The sequence below is a fragment of the Pseudophryne corroboree genome, unplaced genomic scaffold, assembly GCF_028390025.1.
Source record: "Pseudophryne corroboree isolate aPseCor3 unplaced genomic scaffold, aPseCor3.hap2 scaffold_480, whole genome shotgun sequence".
Classification (NCBI taxonomy): domain Eukaryota; kingdom Metazoa; phylum Chordata; class Amphibia; order Anura; family Myobatrachidae; genus Pseudophryne; species Pseudophryne corroboree.
The window spans coordinates 119,841-137,944 of record NW_026970092.1 but is presented as its reverse complement, the minus strand read 5'-3'; the positions used below and the strand labels follow the sequence as shown (position 1 = coordinate 137,944).

The 18,104-nt window shown below is 42.9% G+C and overlaps 11 non-coding genes across 11 annotated transcripts; all 11 read left to right on the top strand.

The window, feature by feature from the left end:
* Positions 1–370: 370 nt before the first annotated feature.
* On the top strand, positions 371–533 carry LOC135028567 (U1 spliceosomal RNA). The gene has a single exon (XR_010224827.1). It is a non-coding gene; the product is annotated as a U1 spliceosomal RNA (small nuclear RNA).
* A 972-nt stretch (positions 534–1,505) lies between these two features.
* Positions 1,506–1,669, top strand: LOC135028588 (U1 spliceosomal RNA). Its single transcript, XR_010224846.1, has one exon. It is a non-coding gene; the product is annotated as a U1 spliceosomal RNA (small nuclear RNA).
* A 152-nt stretch (positions 1,670–1,821) lies between these two features.
* Positions 1,822–1,984, top strand: LOC135028607 (U1 spliceosomal RNA). Its single transcript, XR_010224864.1, has one exon. It is a non-coding gene; the product is annotated as a U1 spliceosomal RNA (small nuclear RNA).
* Positions 1,985–2,654: 670 nt separating this feature from the next.
* LOC135028632 (U1 spliceosomal RNA) lies at positions 2,655–2,819 on the top strand. The gene has a single exon (XR_010224887.1). It is a non-coding gene; the product is annotated as a U1 spliceosomal RNA (small nuclear RNA).
* Positions 2,820–2,968: 149 nt separating this feature from the next.
* LOC135028628 (U1 spliceosomal RNA) lies at positions 2,969–3,131 on the top strand. The gene has a single exon (XR_010224883.1). It is a non-coding gene; the product is annotated as a U1 spliceosomal RNA (small nuclear RNA).
* A 674-nt stretch (positions 3,132–3,805) lies between these two features.
* Positions 3,806–3,969, top strand: LOC135028575 (U1 spliceosomal RNA). The gene has a single exon (XR_010224834.1). It is a non-coding gene; the product is annotated as a U1 spliceosomal RNA (small nuclear RNA).
* Positions 3,970–4,121: 152 nt separating this feature from the next.
* LOC135028631 (U1 spliceosomal RNA) lies at positions 4,122–4,284 on the top strand. The gene has a single exon (XR_010224886.1). It is a non-coding gene; the product is annotated as a U1 spliceosomal RNA (small nuclear RNA).
* A 674-nt stretch (positions 4,285–4,958) lies between these two features.
* On the top strand, positions 4,959–5,122 carry LOC135028574 (U1 spliceosomal RNA). Its single transcript, XR_010224833.1, has one exon. It is a non-coding gene; the product is annotated as a U1 spliceosomal RNA (small nuclear RNA).
* A 152-nt stretch (positions 5,123–5,274) lies between these two features.
* Positions 5,275–5,437, top strand: LOC135028617 (U1 spliceosomal RNA). The gene has a single exon (XR_010224874.1). It is a non-coding gene; the product is annotated as a U1 spliceosomal RNA (small nuclear RNA).
* Positions 5,438–6,111: 674 nt separating this feature from the next.
* Positions 6,112–6,275, top strand: LOC135028593 (U1 spliceosomal RNA). Its single transcript, XR_010224851.1, has one exon. It is a non-coding gene; the product is annotated as a U1 spliceosomal RNA (small nuclear RNA).
* A 152-nt stretch (positions 6,276–6,427) lies between these two features.
* LOC135028699 (U1 spliceosomal RNA) lies at positions 6,428–6,590 on the top strand. Its single transcript, XR_010224940.1, has one exon. It is a non-coding gene; the product is annotated as a U1 spliceosomal RNA (small nuclear RNA).
* The last annotated feature ends 11,514 nt before the right edge of the window (positions 6,591–18,104 follow it).

Here is an 18,104-nt window from a genome sequence, read left to right as displayed (position 1 = left end):
AATGTGAACTAGGGGTCATCCAAGCGCCGCAAAAGGCCGCCATGCCCTGCACGCCCCTTTTCTCTTTTCATATGCAGACGAGGGTTGAAGCCAACTTTGACCCACTGCTTGGATGACATCACCGTATGCAAATCCATCTGCTGCAGGCCTTCCCCCAGGAATGCTTGCACTAGTTGTTGCATTTGGTTTGTTGTTTGGGGGTGCTTCAGTATTAGGCAGCCTTCTGCCCTCCCATGTTCATCTGAAAATATGTGTTCTCCCTGCAGTTGTTGTCCCCAGATGAGAGTTCCCTTGTGCTGCCTCAGTGGAATCTCCTTTACTTGACAGAGATGTGCCTGAGCAGCGGCCCTCCCCAGCCCTATCCCAAATCATACTTATTTTGCATAGGAGATACCATGGTCATGAAGATTGTTCTCCCAGGGTGAGGTTCATTCATTGCATTCTGGGTATGCTGACCCCTATGATTTCCAAAATGTGGGAAACTCGACTGCATTATTTGTGGTAGTGGGGGACTGTGTTTGTGCTTTCCTCTGGTCAGCTCTGGTAAAAGTCAGATTTATTTGTCTCAGATCTTCCTCTAGCCTTGTTCTTCTTTCGAGAGTTTCCTTGTGCTGCCTCAGTTGGATCTCTTTCACTTGACAGAGGGGTGCCCGAGCAGCGACCCTCCCCAGCTCTAGCCCAACTCCTACTTACCTGCCAGGTGAGATACTATGATCATGAAGGTGCTTCTCCCAGGGCAAGGCTCACCCATTGCACTCTGATTTCCCCAAATGTGGGAAGCTTGACTGCATAATTTGTGTTTCCCCTGGTCGGCTCTCGTATAATTCAGATCTCTTTGTCTCAGGTCTCTCTCCAGCCTAGTTTGCTGTCTGTTTCCACTTCTTTTTTCATGAGCCCCTCCCTTTTATACCCTTGTGCACTATCCTGACTTCTCCTCCTGTCTGCTTACTTTGTGCCTTCCAATGCACAATGCAAACTACAGGTAGTGCTGCAGGGCCCACACCCTTTTACTTGCCGTACAGAGCAGCTCTGGAGCTGTTACAGTGCCCAGCTGCTGCAAGAAATCAGCTTGAATGCTTCAGGGGCTGGGGCATAGCCAACATGAGCCCCACACCGAAGGAGGGTGGAGGTGTTTAATGCGAACTAGGGGTCATCCAAGCGCCGCAAAAGGCCGCCATGCCCTGCACGCCCCTTTTCTCTTTTCATATGCAGACGAGGGTTGAAGCCAACTTTGACCCACTGCTTGGATGACATCACCGTATGCAAATCCATCTGCTGCAGGCCTTCCCCCAGGAATGCTTGCACTAGTTGTTGCATTTGGTTTGTTGTTTGGGGGTGCTTCAGTATTAGGCAGCCTTCTGCCCTCCCATGTTCATCTGAAAATATGTGTTCTCCCTGCAGTTGTTGTCCCCAGATGAGAGTTCCCTTGTGCTGCCTCAGTTGAATCTCCTTTACTTGACAGAGATGTGCCTGAGCAGCGGCCCTCCCCAGCCCTATCCCAAATCATGCTTATTTTGCATAGGAGATACCATGGTCATGAAGATTGTTCTCCCACGGTGAGGTTCATTCATTGCATTCTGGGTATGCTGACCCCTGTGATTTCCCCAAATGTGGGAAACTCGACTGCTTTATTTGTGGTAGTGGGGGACTGTGTTTGTGCTTTCCTCTGGTCAGCTCTGGTAAAAGTCAGATTTCTTTGTCTCAGATCTTCCTTTAGCCTTGTTCTTCTTTCGAGAGTTCCCTTGTGCTGCCTCAGTTGGATCTCCTTCACTTGACAGGGGGGTACCCGAGCAGCGACCCTCCCCAGCTCTAGCCCAACTTCTACTTACCTGGCAGGTGAGATACTATGATCATGTAGGTGCTTCTCCCAGGGCAAGGCTCACCCATTGCACTCTGGGTGTGCTGCTCCTGCGATTTCCCCAAATGTGGGAAACTTGACTGCATAATTTGTGTTTCCCCTGGTCGGCTCTCGTATAATTCAGATCTCTTTGTCTCAGGTCTCTCTCCAGCCTAGTTTGCTGTCTGTTTCAACTTCTCTTTTCTTGAGCCGCTCCCTTCTATGCCCTTGCGCACTATCCTGACTTCTCCCGTCTGCTTACTTTGTGCCTTCCAATGCACAATGCAAACTACAGGTAGTGCTGCAGGGCCCACACCCTTTTACTTGCCGTTCAGAGCAGCTCTGGAGCTGTTACAGTGCCCAGCTGCTGCAATAAATCAGCTTGAATGCTTCAGGGGATGGGGCATGGCCAACATGAGCCCCACACCAAAGGAGGGTGGGGTGTTTAATGCGAACTAGGGGTCATCCAAGCACCGCAAAAGGCCGCCATGCCCTGCACGCCCCTTTTCTCTTTTCATATGCAGATGAGGGTTGAAGCCAACTTTGACCCACTGCTTGGATGACATCACCGTATGCAAATCCGTCTTCTGCAGAACTTCCCCCAGGAATGCTTGCACTAGTTGTTGCATTTGGTTTGTTGTTTGGGGGTGCTTCAGTATTAGGCAGCCTTCTGCCCTCCCATGTTCATCTGAAAATATGTGTTCTCCCTGCAGTTGTTGTCCCCAGATGAGAGTTCCCTTGTGCTGCCTCAGTTGAATCTCCTTTACTTGACAGAGATGTGCATGAGCAGCGGCCCTCCCCAGCCCTATCCCAAATCATACTTATTTTGCATAGGAGATACCATGGTCATGAAGATTACTCTCCCAGGGTGAGGTTCATTCATTGCATTCTGGGTATGCTGACCCCTGTGATTTCCCCAAATGTGGGAAACGCGACTGCTTTATTTGTTGGTAGTGGGGGACTGTGTTTGTGTTTTCCTCTGATCTCTGGTAAAAGTCAGATTTCTTTGTTTCAGATCTTCCTCTAGCCTTGTTCTTCTTTCGAGAGTTTCCTTGTGCTGCCTCAGTTGGATCTCCTTCACTTGACAGGGGGGTGCCCGAGCAGCGACCCTCCCCAGCTCTAGCCCAACTCCTACTTACCTGCCAGGTGAGATACTATGATCATGAAGGTGCTTCTCCCAGGGCAAGGCTCACCCATTGCACTCTGGGTGTGCTGCCCCTGCGATTTCCCCAAATGTGGGAAACTTGACTGCATAATTTGTGTTTCCCCTGGTCAGGTCTCGTATAATTCAGATCTCTTTGTCTCTGGTCTCTCTCCAGCCTAGTTTGCTGTCTGTTTCCACTTCTCTTTTCTTGAGCCGCTCCCTTCTATGCCCTTGCGCACTATCCTGACTTCTCCTCCTTTCTGCTTACTTTGTGCCTTCCAACGCACAATGCGAACTACAGGTAGTGCTGCAGGGCCCACACCCTTTTACTTGCCTTACAGAGCAGCTCTGGAGCTGTTACAGTGCCCAGCTGCTGCAAGAAATCAGCTTGAATGCTTCAGGGGCTGGGGCATAGCCAACATGAGCCCTACACCGAAGGAGGGTGGAGGTGTTTAATGCAAACTAGGGGTCAGCCAAGTGCCACAAAAGGCCACCATGCCCTGCACGCCCCTTTTCTCTTTTCATATGCAGACGAGGGTTGAAGCCAACTTTGACCCACTGCTTGGATGACATCACCATATGCAAATCTATCTGCTGCAGGCCTTCCCCCAGGAATGCTTGCACTAGTTGTTGCATTTGGTTTGTTGTTTGGGGGTGCTTCAGTATTAGGCAGCCTTCTGCCCTCCCATGTTCATCTGAAAATATGTGTTCTCCCTGCAGTTGTTGTCCCCAGATGAGAGTTCCCTTGTGCTGCCTCAGTTGAATCTCCTTTACTTGACAGAGATGTGCCTGAGCAGCGGCCCTCCCCAGCCATATCCCAAATCATACTTATTTTGCATAGGAGATACCATTGTTATGAAGATTGTTCTCCCAGGGTGCGGTTCATTCATTGCACTCTGGGTATGCTGACCCCTGTGATTTCCCCAAATGTGGGAAACTCGACTGCATTATTTGTGGTAGTGGTGGACTGTGTTTGTGCTTTCCTCTGGTCAGCTCTGGTAAAAGTCAGATTTCTTTGTCTCAGATCTTCCTCTAGCCTTGTTCTTCTTTCGAGAGTTCCTTTGTGCTGCCTCAGTTGGATCTCCTTCACTTGACAGGGGGGTGCCCGAGCAGCGACCCTCCCCAGCTCTAGCCCAACTCCTACTTACCTGCCAGGTGAGATACTATGATCATGAAGGTGCTTCTCCCAGGGCAAGGCTCACCCATTGCACTCTGGGTGTGCTGCTCCTGCGATTTCCCCAAATGTGGGAAACTTGACTGCATAATTTGTGTTTCCCCTGGTCAGGTCTCGTATAATTCAGATCTCTTTGTCTCAGGTCTCTCTCCAGCCTAGTTTGCTGTCTGTTTCCACTTCTCTTTTCTTCAGCAGCTCCCTTCTATGCCCTTGCGCACTATCCTGACTTCTCCTCCTTTCTGCTTACTTTGTGCCTTCCAACGCACAATGCGAACTACAGGTAGTGCTGCAGGGCCCACAACCTTTTACTTGCCTTACAGAGCAGCTCTGGAGCTGTTACAGTGCCCAGCTGCTGCAAGAAATCAGCTTGAATGCTTCAGGGGCTGGGGCATAGCCAACATGAGCCCCACACCGAAGGAGGGTGGAGGTGTTTAATGCAAACTAGGGGTCAGCCAAGTGCCGCAAAAGGCCACCATGCCCTGCACGCCCCTTTTCTCTTTTCATATGCAGACGAGGGTTGAAGCCAACTTTGACCCACTGCTTGGATGACATCACCATATGCAAATCTATCTGCTGCAGGCCTTCCCCCAGGAATGCTTGCACTAGTTGTTGCATTTGGTTTGTTGTTTGGGGGTGCTTCAGTATTAGGCAGCCTTCTGCCCTCCCATGTTCATCTGAAAATATGTGTTCTCCCTGCAGTTGTTGTCCCCAGATGAGAGTTCCCTTGTGCTGCCTCAGTTGAATCTCCTTTACTTGACAGAGATGTGCCTGAGCAGCGGCCCTCCCCAGCCATATCCCAAATCATACTTATTTTGCATAGGAGATACCATTGTTATGAAGATTGTTCTCCCAGGGTGCGGTTCATTCATTGCACTCTGGGTATGCTGACCCCTGTGATTTCCCCAAATGTGGGAAACTCGACTGCATTATTTGTGGTAGTGGTGGACTGTGTTTGTGCTTTCCTCTGGTCAGCTCTGGTAAAAGTCAAATTTCTTTGTCTCAGATCTTCCTCTAGCCTTGTTCTTCTTTCGAGAGTTCCTTTGTGCTGCCTCAGTTGGATCTCCTTCACTTGACAGGGGGGTGTCCGAGCAGCGACCCTCCCCAGCTCTAGCCCAACTCCTACTTACCTGCCAGGTGAGATACTATGATCATGAAGGTGCTTCTCCCAGGGCAAGGCTCACCCATTGCACTCTGGGTGTGCTGCCCCTGCAATTTCCCCAAATGTGGGAAACTTGACTGCATAATTTGTGTTTCCCCTGGTCGGCTCTCGTATAATTCAGATCTCTTTGTCTCAGGTCTCTCTCCAGCCTAGTTTGCTGTCTGTTTCCACTTCTCTTTTCTTGAGCCCCTCCCTTCTATACCCTTGTGCACTATCCTGACTTCTCCTCCCGTCTGCTTACTTTGTGCCTTCCAATGCACAATGCAAACTACAGGTAGTGCTGCAGGGCCCACACCCTTTTACTTGCCTTACAGAGCAGCTCTGGAGCTGTTACAGTGCCCAGCTGCTGCAAGAAATCAGCTTGAATGCTTCATGGGATGGGGCATGGCCAACATGAGCCCCACACCAAAGGAGGGTGGGGGTGTTTAATGCGATCTAGGGGTCATCCAAGCAGCGCAAAAGGCCGCCATGCCCTGCACGCCCCTTTTCTCTTTTCATATGCAGATGAGGGTTGAAGCCAACTTTGACCCACTGCTTGGATAACATCACCATATGCAAATCCATCTGCTGCAGGCCTTCCCCCAGGAATGCTTGCACTAGTTGTTGCATTTGGTTTGTTGTTTGGGGGTGCTTCAGTATTAGGCAGCCTTCTGCCCTCCCATGTTCATCTGAAAATATGTGTTCTCCCTGCAGTTGTTGTCCCCAGATGAGAGTTCCCTTGTGCTGCCTCAGTTGAATTAACTTTACTTGACAGAGATGTGCCTGAGCAGCGGCCCTCCCCAGCCCTATCCCAAATCATACTTATTTTGCATAGGAGACACCATGGTCATGAAGATTGTTCACCCAGGGTGAGGTTCATTCATTGCATTCTGGGTATGCTGACCCCTGTGATTTCCCCAAATGTGGGAAACTCGCCTGCATTATTTGTGGTAGTGGGGGACTGTGTTTGTGTTTTCCGCTGGTCAGCTCTGGTAAAAGTCAGATTTCTTTGTCTCAGATCTTCCTCTAGCCTTGTTCTTCTTTCGAGAGTTCCATTGTGCTGCCTCAGTTGGATCTCCTTCACTTGACAGGGGGGTGCCCGAGCAGCGACCCTCCCCAGCTCTAGCCCAACTCCTACTTACCTGCCAGGTGAGATACTATGATCTTGAAGGTGCTTCTCCCAGGGCAAGGCTCACCCATTGCACTCTGGCTGTGCTGCCCCTGCGATTTCCCCAAATGTGGGAAACTTGACTGCATAATTTGTGTTTCCCCTGGTCGGCTCTCGTATAATTCAGATCTCTTTGTCTCTCTCCAGCCTAGTTTGCTGTCTGTTTCCACTTCTCTTTTCTTGAGCCGCTCCCTTCTATGCCCTTGCGCACTATCCTGACTTCTCCCGTCTGATTACTTTGTGCCTTCCAACGCACAATGCGAACTACAGGTAGTGCTGCAGGGCCCACACCCTTTTATTTGCCTTACAGAGCAGCTCTGGAGCTGTTACAGTGCCCAGCTGCTGCAAGAAATCAGCTTGAATGCTTCAGGGGCTGGGGCATAGTCAACATGAGCCCCACACCGAAGGAGGGTGGAGGTGTTTAATGCGAACTAGGGGTCATCCAAGCGCCGCAAAAGGCCGCCATGCCCTGCATAACCCTTTTCTCTTTTCATATGCAGATGAGGGTTCCAGCCAACTTTGGCCCACTGCTTGGATGACATCACCGTATGCAAATTCGTCTCCTGCAGACCTTCCCCCAGGAATGCTTGTACTAGTTATTGCATATGGTTTGATATTTGATGGTGCTTCAGTATTAGGCAGCCTTCCGCCCTCCCATGTTCATCTGAAAAGATGTGGTCTCCCTGCAGTTGTTGTCCCCAGACGAGAGTTCCCTTGTGCTTCCTCAGTTGAATCTCCTTAACTTGACGGGGGAGGGGCTGCCCGAGCAGCCACCCTCCCCAGCCCTATCCCAACTCATACTTATTTTGCATATGAGATCTCTATATCATGAAGATTGTTCTCACAGGGTGAGGTTCATCCATTATATTTTAAAATAGGAAGGTTCAAATTACATATTTGAATTGCATCTATGTGCTGGATTCAAATGTCCCCCCCCTTCCTTTCTCAATTGTGCCCGTCAGCAGCTATTCTAAGGTTGCTGCCAATGGGTGTGACACATTAATTTCTTCTGTGGGGTACACTGGACTCCACAAGGATTCACATTGGGGTGTAGAGTAGGATCTTGATCTGAGGCACCAACCGGCTCAAAGCTTTTGACTGTTCCCAAGATGCTCAGCGCATTCTCCTCTATAACCCCGCTTCCATGAACAGGGAGCTCAGTTTGTAGTTGTTGCCTTCAGTAGCAGGCCACTTAACAGGGGCCTGCCTCAAGCAGCCTATTCTTAGCTATTAATTTTGACAAGAAAAGAAGAACTTTTTTTATGAGAATCTACAAGGGCTGCAGCAGGCTAGGTCTAATAGACATCTTTACTGCAGCTTCATCACTCCCAGCGGCACTGTATACTCCCGTGCCCTGGTTGCTGGGTCACTGCAGCGGAGGCTCCGGTTTCTTCCTAAGGTCAGTCACACACAATGTAACACCCCGGTATAACAAGTGTGTAAACTATGTGGAACAGGTCAGGGATACCTTGATGGACTATTCCTCCTTCAGCAGCAGCTCTTCTCTATTCCTGGCAGAGAGGCAAGGTTTCCCCAGACACAAAGAAAGGCAGGCAGGGCTTTGTATGAAAGAATAAATGGTTTACCACATAACTCAGAAAAGGAACTGATTACAGTAGGGAAGGGAAAGATTTGATTCAAGCAACTTAAACACAGACACCATATACACTTTAAGTCATTACACAAATGGTAATATAACTAAATCTGAGATTAATACTATGTTGCTTAGTAATAGAAATCAACTTATGCAGACAATATTTAAGTCCCAGATAACATTGGTGTCACTGCAGGGAGTCTCTATGTGCACGTTGGGGCCCGGTTATGTTGTTACATAGTTATATGCAGCTATTGTCTCCTTTAGCTGTGAACAAAATATTGTAGCTCTGTGTAGTAAAGATGATTGTTTAAAACAAACTGGAGCTGCTTCCCATGTAAATCGCTGCATAGGTATAGTAAATATAGGATAATGTCCTTTGCAGTGGAGTAGGTTTCAGTATAAATATGGATTTATCTCACCCAGTCAATAGATGTTTCTGAGGCAGTTTCCCCTCAGATGTAGGCCAGTCAGCATTGGTATAAAGGCTTTATACTCTCCTGTCTCTGACACTTGCTGTGCACTCTCTTGGCTGAGAGTGTCATGGCGTTCTTACTTGTTAATTGCTGCACTTCCACTGCTGTATTTTGCACTACTGCTTACTCTCTCATGCAATTTTCAGCTTATTTGTCTCCCCTCTCTCAGCTGCTCATCTCTGCGTAATGGCGTCGCCAGCTCTTTCCTCACCATGGCTCCAACTGACTTCTCAAACTGCTGTTCAATTTTCTTTTAAATAAACTTTATTTAAAATGGCACAGGCAACTACACTGTTGTCAAAAATGTCCTTGTTGTTATGGGATATCACACGTGCCCCCCCCCCAAAACATGCGTGTCCTCACGCATTTTGGTTTTATCCCTATATAAACTTCTCACTATATCCAGTCACATTCATTAGTGAACACAGATTATGTCTGAAACATTAACATTTATCAACATTTTTAACATCAGTATCTGATAGGTATAATTCCTTTTGTGCTATAGTACATTAACACATGCTCCTGGAGCAATCGGTTGAAATCTGGACAGTATATGGTCTTGAAAAGTTTGTCTAGGAAACCTCAACCCCCCTGCCATGGATGAGTATTGAACTCTTTCTAAACTGTCTTTGGGACATGCTGTACAAAACTGCAGCTGACTATGGTGGTTTTCTGTTTTGCAAGCCCTAGTCTTCTTGCCTCCTTGTCGGTGACAAACCACCTTAGTCTGCTGTAAATACATTTTATGAGCCTCTTCCATTCCATCTTGGGATTCAGTATCACAGCTGGTTTGGGACAATGGATTCTGGAGAGAAAGAGGCAGCAAGGTTCTTCTTACAGAACAGGTTGGACAGTTTCGGCACCATCTCTTGATGTCTTCCCTCATTTCAACCCAAAAGAACTTTTTCCAGATGCTTGTTTCCATCCTTTTGCACCCAGGGTGACCTGACTTGTCGTGATATTCTTCAAGCACATAACAAGCACTTTGTCTTGGAATTACAAGTTGACTGATCCTATAATGAGTATTAGGATCCACACTACATCGAACCAACTGTCCTTTCTCTTCAAACAGCCTTTCTCGCTGTCTCAACAACTTCAGGAGTTCTGGCGAGGATTCTTGCCTTTGTCGCTTGGTCAGGTATTTCCCAATCTTCAGTAAGGCTTTGAGGTGTCTTATCATCTGACTTTTATCTTGCAGGTGGTCAAAACTGGTTCCTTGAATAGGTTGCTCACAGTTTCTAGAACTGGATGCTATATTATTCATGCCTAACATTGAAGCATTCTTTCGGATAATCTGGACACTGGAGATGGGCATTTCTATCATTATTTGGCTAGCCTTATTTTTTTCATGTTCCTCTCTTACAGATAATTCTGTTATCATTCTTCCCTTTTGTTTGGCTATCCCAGGTTGAAGGCCTTGTTTCTCCTGGAGCTTGTCAGTTTGAAACTCTCCTTGGAGTGCTGCTACGAGCTCCTCACAGCAGTTCCGCAACACATTCATGCCCACTATCACTGGAGGCAATCCATCATCTTGGGCAGTGGTGATGATGAAGCCTTGCTGTGGTAGCACTGTTCGTCCGATTTGAATTTCAGCTTCCGAGTATCCTTTGCAAGGGATGCAGTGCCCATTGCTTGCAATCGGGTTTATCAATGTGGAAGTTGACGGAAACATCTGTTCCTCAGTCCAATGCTGCTCAAACTGTGTTGCTTGTATTGTGGTCACTTGTGATCCAGTGTCTAAGAGAGCGGGCATTGAGACTCCATTGATGCAAACTTGAACCACCGGGCTTTGGCTAACATAACGGGTTAACCACATGAATTTGGAGTTTAAATGATCTGGCTGCTCAAATTCTCTCTTAATTTGTCCGCTTCCTTCACAGCTTTGAAAAATGGGTCGCCTTTGGGAGGCAAAGTGGTTGGAAAAAAGTGTCTCCCTGTTTCTATGTAGGTCCCATTGGGAACTGTTCAGTGGTCTCCTCTCCTGGCACCATTCCATTTCTTCATGGAGCAGTGCCTGCTGTCTCTTCAGAATCTGCAGGTCTCTGCGCATCTCTGTCACACCACGTGTCAGTTCAGCCAGCAGACTTCGTAACTCACTAGAAGAGTCAAATATGCATGTCTTTGAACATGGCACTGTCACTCCTTTTACTGTAGGTGGGTAAGTAGCTCCTTTAAAACTTGACTCCTGGGCATCAGAATTCTCTTGATACCGTGGCATCTCTGGAATAGACTCTTGTGGAACAGCCCCTGAAGTAAGACTGGAGCCTAGAACTTTAATCGCAGCCTCTTTAAAATCCAGGAATGTGCTTCCAGGCTTCTGCAATCTCAATAGTCGCAGCTGAGTTTTACAAATTCGCCCCTTGCACCTTCAGTGAACTGGTCCAATAACATTTTCTCTTTGTCATGCACTTGCTCAGGGTCTGCTTGCTGAACATCTCTGAGTGCTTCCTGCAAGCTGAGGGCATAGCCCCGTAGTGACTCTCCTGGTTGTTGCTTTCGAGCAAAGAAGTGCATTTTAAGTTCTGACACTGTCCTTGTGTCAAATGTGGTAGCAAGCCTGTTGAGGATCTGGTCCACAGTCTTCTTCTCTTCAGTAGGCCAGGAAGTAACCTCTCTAAGTGCAAGCCCTTTCAACTGTCCCATCAAGATCTCCACCTTTTGCTGCTCTTTCAGCGGGTACAGACGAAACAAAGACTGCAGTAGTATCCTCATCAGTTTATTTTTGTCAATTACCATTTTAATAATCGGGTAAAGAAAATTAAGTGGATTTTTGAAAGAAAACAATACTGTCAATATACTATTAAAACAAATTAAAATGGTAAAAGTTATTGTACTTTAAGTAAAAATAAAAGAGCAAAAATATCAATCCCAGTTTTGGATTACTTTAATTAACAAAAAAAAATGCATATAGCAGAGGATAGTTTCAATCTGCCTACCTCTGGGCTATGGACCCAGCATGCTTCCATTACAGTACTCTGCTGCACATGTAATTGCAAGAGATCCTGAAGCACTCACTCATCATGGGAAAGTACCAATGTGTTTCTTCATTGGTTGATGGAAGAAACATCTTACAAAAACTCTCCAGATTATTGACTATTTAAAGTTTTTCTTGGAAACGTTCTAGATGAATGCTTATCAGCCTTTGTCAGTATGTACTTTTGCAAAGTGTCGCTGTGGCGCAATCAGTTAGTGTGTACGGCTATTAACCAAAAGGTTGGTGGTTCAATCCCACCCAGGGACGTAATTGACCTTGTTATCAGATTTTGGTGATCTTTAAGTAGACAAGTCAAAATTGCAAACCCCCTCTTATGGTGTAGGGTACCTGGCCTTCTCTGATGTAATCAGAGTTAGATTTAATTAAGTGATTTTATAAAAAAAACAGCTAGGAAGCACAATTTAGCAGTGGGTTGCAGAGAAAAAGAAAAATGCTGGCAGAAAAATCCAATTGAGTGATTAAACAGCTCTTCATTTTCTGGCTTTATTTTTATGATAACAAATTTGTTCTCTGAAAAGTGTCCACAAAGCCAAGTATCTGATTAACATCTTTGTAGGGATGGTTTTTCACCTATTACTAAATTAAACTTGCTTCATTGGAAAGGCAGCAAGATGTATCCTCATTTCAATATCTACGGAAATAATACAGGTTGACACCATGAAACATTAACGCCACTGCATCTTTGCTGTTTTCTCATGTGGAAGTCTGTTTAATGTGAAAACAAGGTGATCTCTAATTAGCACACAGGTAAGGAATTAAGAAAATCTTTATTTAAGGGTGAAGATGTTTCTCACAAAATCGTTGCCCCAATGCATCATTGAAATCCAAGCTGGAAAGATGATTTTAATATATTACTTGAACATTTTATATTGCTCTTCTGGTGATAATGTAGTTTGTTTTTGTCAATTACCATTTTAATAATCGGGTAAAGAAAATTAAGTGGATTTTTGAAAGAAAACAATACTGTCAATATACTATTAAAACAAATTAAAATGGTAAAAGTTATTGTACTTTAAGTAAAAATAAAAGAGCAAAAATATCAATCCCAGTTTTGGATTACTTTAATTAACAAAAAAAAAAATGCATATAGCAGAGGATAGTTTCAATCTGCCTACCTCTGGGTTATGGACCCAGCATGCTTCCATTACAGTACTCTGCTGCACATGTAAGTGCAAGAGATCCTGAAGCACTCACTCATCATGGGAAAGTACCAATGTGTTTCTTCATTGGTTGATGGAAGAAACATCTTACAAAAACTCTCCACATTATTGACTTTTTAAAATGTTTCTAGGAATCGTTCTAGATGAATGCTTATTAGCCTTTGTCAGTATGGACTTTTGCAAAGTGTTGCTGTGGTGCAATCAGTTACTGCGTAAGGCTATTAACCAAAAGGTTGGTGGTTCAATCCCACCCAGGGACGTAATTGACCTTGTTATCAGATTTTGGTGATCTTTATGTAGACAAGTCAAAATTTCGAAAACCCCTGTTATGGTGTAGGGTACCTGGCCTTCTCTGATGTAATCAGAGTTAGATTTGATTCAGTGATTTTATAAAAACAGCTAGGAAGCACAATTTAGCAGTGGGTTGCAGAGAAAAAGAAATATGCTGGCAAAAAAATCCAATTGAGTGATTAAATAGCTCTTCATTTTCTGGCTTTATTTTTATGCTAACAAATTTGTTCTCTGAAAAGTGTCCACAAAGCCAAGTATCTGATTAACATCTTTGTAGGGATGGTTTTTCACCTATTACTAAATTAAACTTGCTTCATTGGAAAGGCAGCAAGGTGCATCCTCATTTCAATATCTACTGAAATAATACAGGTTGACACCAGGAAACATTAACGCCACTGCATCCTTGCTGCTTTCTCATGTGGAAGTCTGTTTAATGTGAAAACAAGGTGATATCTAATTAGCACACAGGTAAGGAATTAAGAAAATCTTTATTTAAGGGTGAAGATGTTTCTCACAAAATCGTTGCCCCAATGCATCATTGAAATTCAAGCTGGAAAGATGATTTTAATATATCATTTGTACATTTTGTATTGCTCTTCTGGTGACAATGTAGTTTGTTTTTGTCAATTACCATTTTAATAATCGGGTAAAGAAAATTAATTGGATTTTTGAAAGAAAACAATACTGTCAATATACTATTAAAACAAATTAAAATGGTAAAAGTTATTGTACTTTAAGTAAAAATAAAAGAGCAAAAATATCAATCCCAGTTTTGGATTACTTTAATTAACAAAAAAAAATGCATATAGCAGAGGATAGTTTCAATCTGCCTACCTCTGGGTTATGGACCCAGCATGCTTCCATTACAGTACTCTGCTGCACATGTAAGTGCAAGAGATCCTGAAGCACTCACTCATCATGGGAAAGTACCAATGTGTTTCTTCATTGGTTGATGGAAGAAACATCTTACAAAAACTCTCCACATTATTGACTTTTTAAAATGTTTCTAGGAATCGTTCTAGATGAATGCTTATTAGCCTTTGTCAGTATGGACTTTTGCAAAGTGTTGCTGTGGCGCAATCAGTTACTGTGTAAGGCTAATAACCAAAAGGTTGGTGGTTCAATCCCACCCAGGGACGTAATTGACCTTGTTATCAGATTTTGGTGATCTTTATGTAGACAAGTCAAAATTTCAAACCCCCTCTTATGGTGTAGGGTACCTGGCCTTCTCTGATGTAATCAGAGTTAGATTTGATTCAGTGATTTTATAAAAACAGCTAGGAAGCACAATTTAGCAGTGGGTTGCAGAGAAAAAGAAATATGCTGGCAAAAAAATCCAATTGAGTGATTAAACAGCTCTTCATTTTCTGGCTTTATTTTTATGCTAACAAATTTGTTCTCTGAAAAGTGTCCACAAAGCCAAGTTTCTGATTAACACCTTTGTAGGGATGGTTTTTCACCTATTACTAAATTAAACTTGCTTCATTGGAAAGGCTGCAAGATGCATCCTCATTTGAATATCTACTGAAATAATACAGGTTGACACCAGGAAACATTAACGCCACTGCATCCTTGCTGCTTTCTCATGTGGAAGTCTGTTTAATGTGAAAACAAGGTGATATCTAATTAGCACACAGGTAAGGAATTAAGAAAATCTTTATTTAAGGGTGAAGATGTTTCTCACAAAATCGTTGCCCCAATGCATCATTGAAATTCAAGCTGGAAATATTATTTTAATATATCACTTGTACATTTTGTATTGCTCTTCTGGTGACAATGTAGTTTGTTTTTGTCAATTACCATTTTAATAATCGGGTAAAGAAAATTAAGTGGATTTTTGAAAGAAAACAATACTGTCAATATACTATTAAAACAAATGAAAATGGTAAAAGTTATTGTACTTTAAGTAAAAATAAAAGAGCAAAAATATCAATCCCAGTTTTGGATTACTTTAATTAACAAAAAAAAACGCATATAGCAGAGGATAGTTTCAATCTGCCTACCTCTGGGCTATGGACCCAGCATGCTTCCATTCCAGTACTCTGCTGCACATGTAATTGCAAGAGATCCTGAAGTACTCACTCATCATGGGAAAGTACCAATGTGTTTCTTCATTGGTTGATGGAAGAAACATCTTACAAAAACTCTCCAGATTATTGACTACTTAAAGTTTTTCTAGGAAACGTTCTAGATGAATGCTTATTAGCCTTTGTCAGTATGTACTTTTGCAAAGTGTCGCTGTGGCGCAATCAGTTAGTGTGTACGGCTATTAACCAAAAGGTTGGTAGTTCAATCCCACCCAGGGATGTAATTGACCTTGTTATCAGATTTTGGTGATCTTTAAGTAGACAAGTCAAAATTTCAAAAACCCCTGTTATGGTATTGGGTACCTGGCCTTCTCTGATGTAATCAGAGTTAGATTTGATTCAGTGATTTTATAAAAACAGCTAGGAAGCACAATTTAGCAGTGGTTTGCAGAGAAAAAGAAATATGCTGGCAAAAAAAATCCAATTGAGTGATTTAACAGCTCTTCATTTTCTGGCTTTATTTTTATGCTAACAAATTTGTTCTCTGAAAAGTGTCCACAAAGCCAAGTATCTGATTAACATCTTTGTAGGGATGGTTTTTCACCTATTACTAAATTAAACTTGCTTCATTGGAAAGGCAGCAAGATGCATCCTCATTTCAATATCTACTGAAATAATACAGGTTGACACCAGGAAACATTAACGCCACTGCATCCTTGCTGCTTTCTCATGTGGAAGTCTGTTTAATGTGAAAACAAGGTGATATCTAATTAGCACACAGGTAAGGAATTAAGAAAATCTTTATTTAAGGGTGAAGATGTTTCTCACAAAATCGTTGCCCCAATGCATCATTGAAATTCAAGCTGGAAAGATGATTTTAATATATCACTTGTACATTTTGTATTGCTCTTCTGGTGACAATGTAGTTTGTTTTTGTCAATTACCATTTTAATAATAGGGTAAAGAAAATTAAGTGGATTTTTGAAAGAAAACAATACTGTCAATATACTATTAAAACAAATTAAAATGGTAAAAGTTATTGTACTTTAAGTAAAAATAAAAGAGCAAAAATATCAATCCCAGTTTTGGATTACTTTAATTAACAAAAAAAAATGCATATAGCAGAGGATAGTTTCAATCTGCCTACCTCTGGGTTAAGGGGCCCAGCATGCTTCCATTGCAGTACTCTGCTGCACATGTAAGTGCAAGAGAACCTGAAGCACTCACTCATCATGGGAAAGTACCAATGCGTTTCTTCATTGGTTGATGGAAGAAACATCTTACAAAAACTCTCCAGATTATTGACTTTTTAAAGTTTTCTAGGAAACGTTCTAGATGAATGCTTATTAGCCTTTGTCAGTATGTACTTTTGCAAAGTGTCTCTGTGGTGCAATCGGTTAGTGTGTTTGGTTATTAACCAAAGGGTTGGTGGTTCAATCCCACCCAGGGATGTTATTGACCTTGTCATCAGATTTTGGTGATCTTTAAGTAGACAAGTCAAAATTTCAAACCCCCTCTTATGGTGTAGGGTACCTGGCCTACTCTGATGTAATCAGAGTTAGATTTGATTAAGTGATTTTATAAAAAAACAGCTAGGAAGCACAATTTAGCAGTGGTTTGCAGAGAAAATGAAATATGCTGGCAGAAAAATCCAATTGAGTGATTAAACAGCTCTTCATTTTCTGGCTTTATTTTTATGCTAACTAATTTGTTCTCTGAAAAGTGTCCACAAAGCCAAGTATCGGATTAACATCTTTGTAGGGATGGTTTTTCACCTATTACTAAATTAAACTTGCTTCATTGGAAAGGCAGCAAGATGCATCCTCATTTCAATATCTACTGAAATAATACAGGTTGACACCAGGAAACATTAACGCCACTGCATCCTTGCTGCTTTCTCATGTGGAAGTCTGTTTAATGTGAAAACAAGGTGATATCTAATTAGCACACAGGTAAGGAATTAAGAAAATCTTTATTTAAGGGTAAGATGTTTCTCACAAAATCGTTGCCCCAATGCATCATTGAAATTCAAGCTGGAAAGATGATTTTAATATATCATTTGTACATTTTGTATTGCTCTTCTGGTGACAATGTAGTTTGTTTTTGTCAATTACCATTTTAATAATCGGGTAAAGAAAATTAATTGGATTTTTGAAAGAAAACAATACTGTCAATATACTATTAAAACAAATTAAAATGGTAAAAGTTATTGTACTTTAAGTAAAAATAAAAGAGCAAAAATATCAATCCCAGTTTTGGATTACTTTAATTAACAAAAAAAAATGCATATAGCAGAGGATAGTTTCAATCTGCCTACCTCTGGGTTATGGACCCAGCATGCTTCCATTACAGTACTCTGCTGCACATGTAAGTGCAAGAGATCCTGAAGCACTCACTCATCATGGGAAAGTACCAATGTGTTTCTTCATTGGTTGATGGAAGAAACATCTTACAAAAACTCTCCACATTATTGACTTTTTAAAATGTTTCTAGGAATCGTTCTAGATGAATGCTTATTAGCCTTTGTCAGTATGGACTTTTGCAAAGTGTTGCTGTGGCGCAATCAGTTACTGTGTAAGGCTATTAACCAAAAGGTTGGTGGTTCAATCCCACCCAGGGACGTAATTGACCTTGTTATCAGATTTTGGTGATCTTTATGTAGACAAGTCAAAATTTCAAACCCACTCTTATGGTGTAGGGTACCTGGCCTTCTCTGATGTAATCAGAGTTAGATTTGATTCAGTGATTTTATAAAAACAGCTAGGAAGCACAATTTAGCAGTGGGTTGCAGAGAAAAAGAAATATGCTGGCAAAAAAATCCAATTGAGTGATTAAACAGCTCTTCATTTTCTGGCTTTATTTTTATGCTAACAAATTTGTTCTCTGAAAAGTGTCCACAAAGCCAAGTTTCTGATTAACACCTTTGTAGGGATGGTTTTTCACCTATTACTAAATTAAACTTGCTTCATTGGAAAGGCAGCAAGATGCATCCTCATTTGAATATCTACTGAAATAATACAGGTTGACACCAGGAAACATTAACGCCACTGCATCCTTGCTGCTTTCTCATGTGGAAGTCTGTTTAATGTGAAAACAAGGT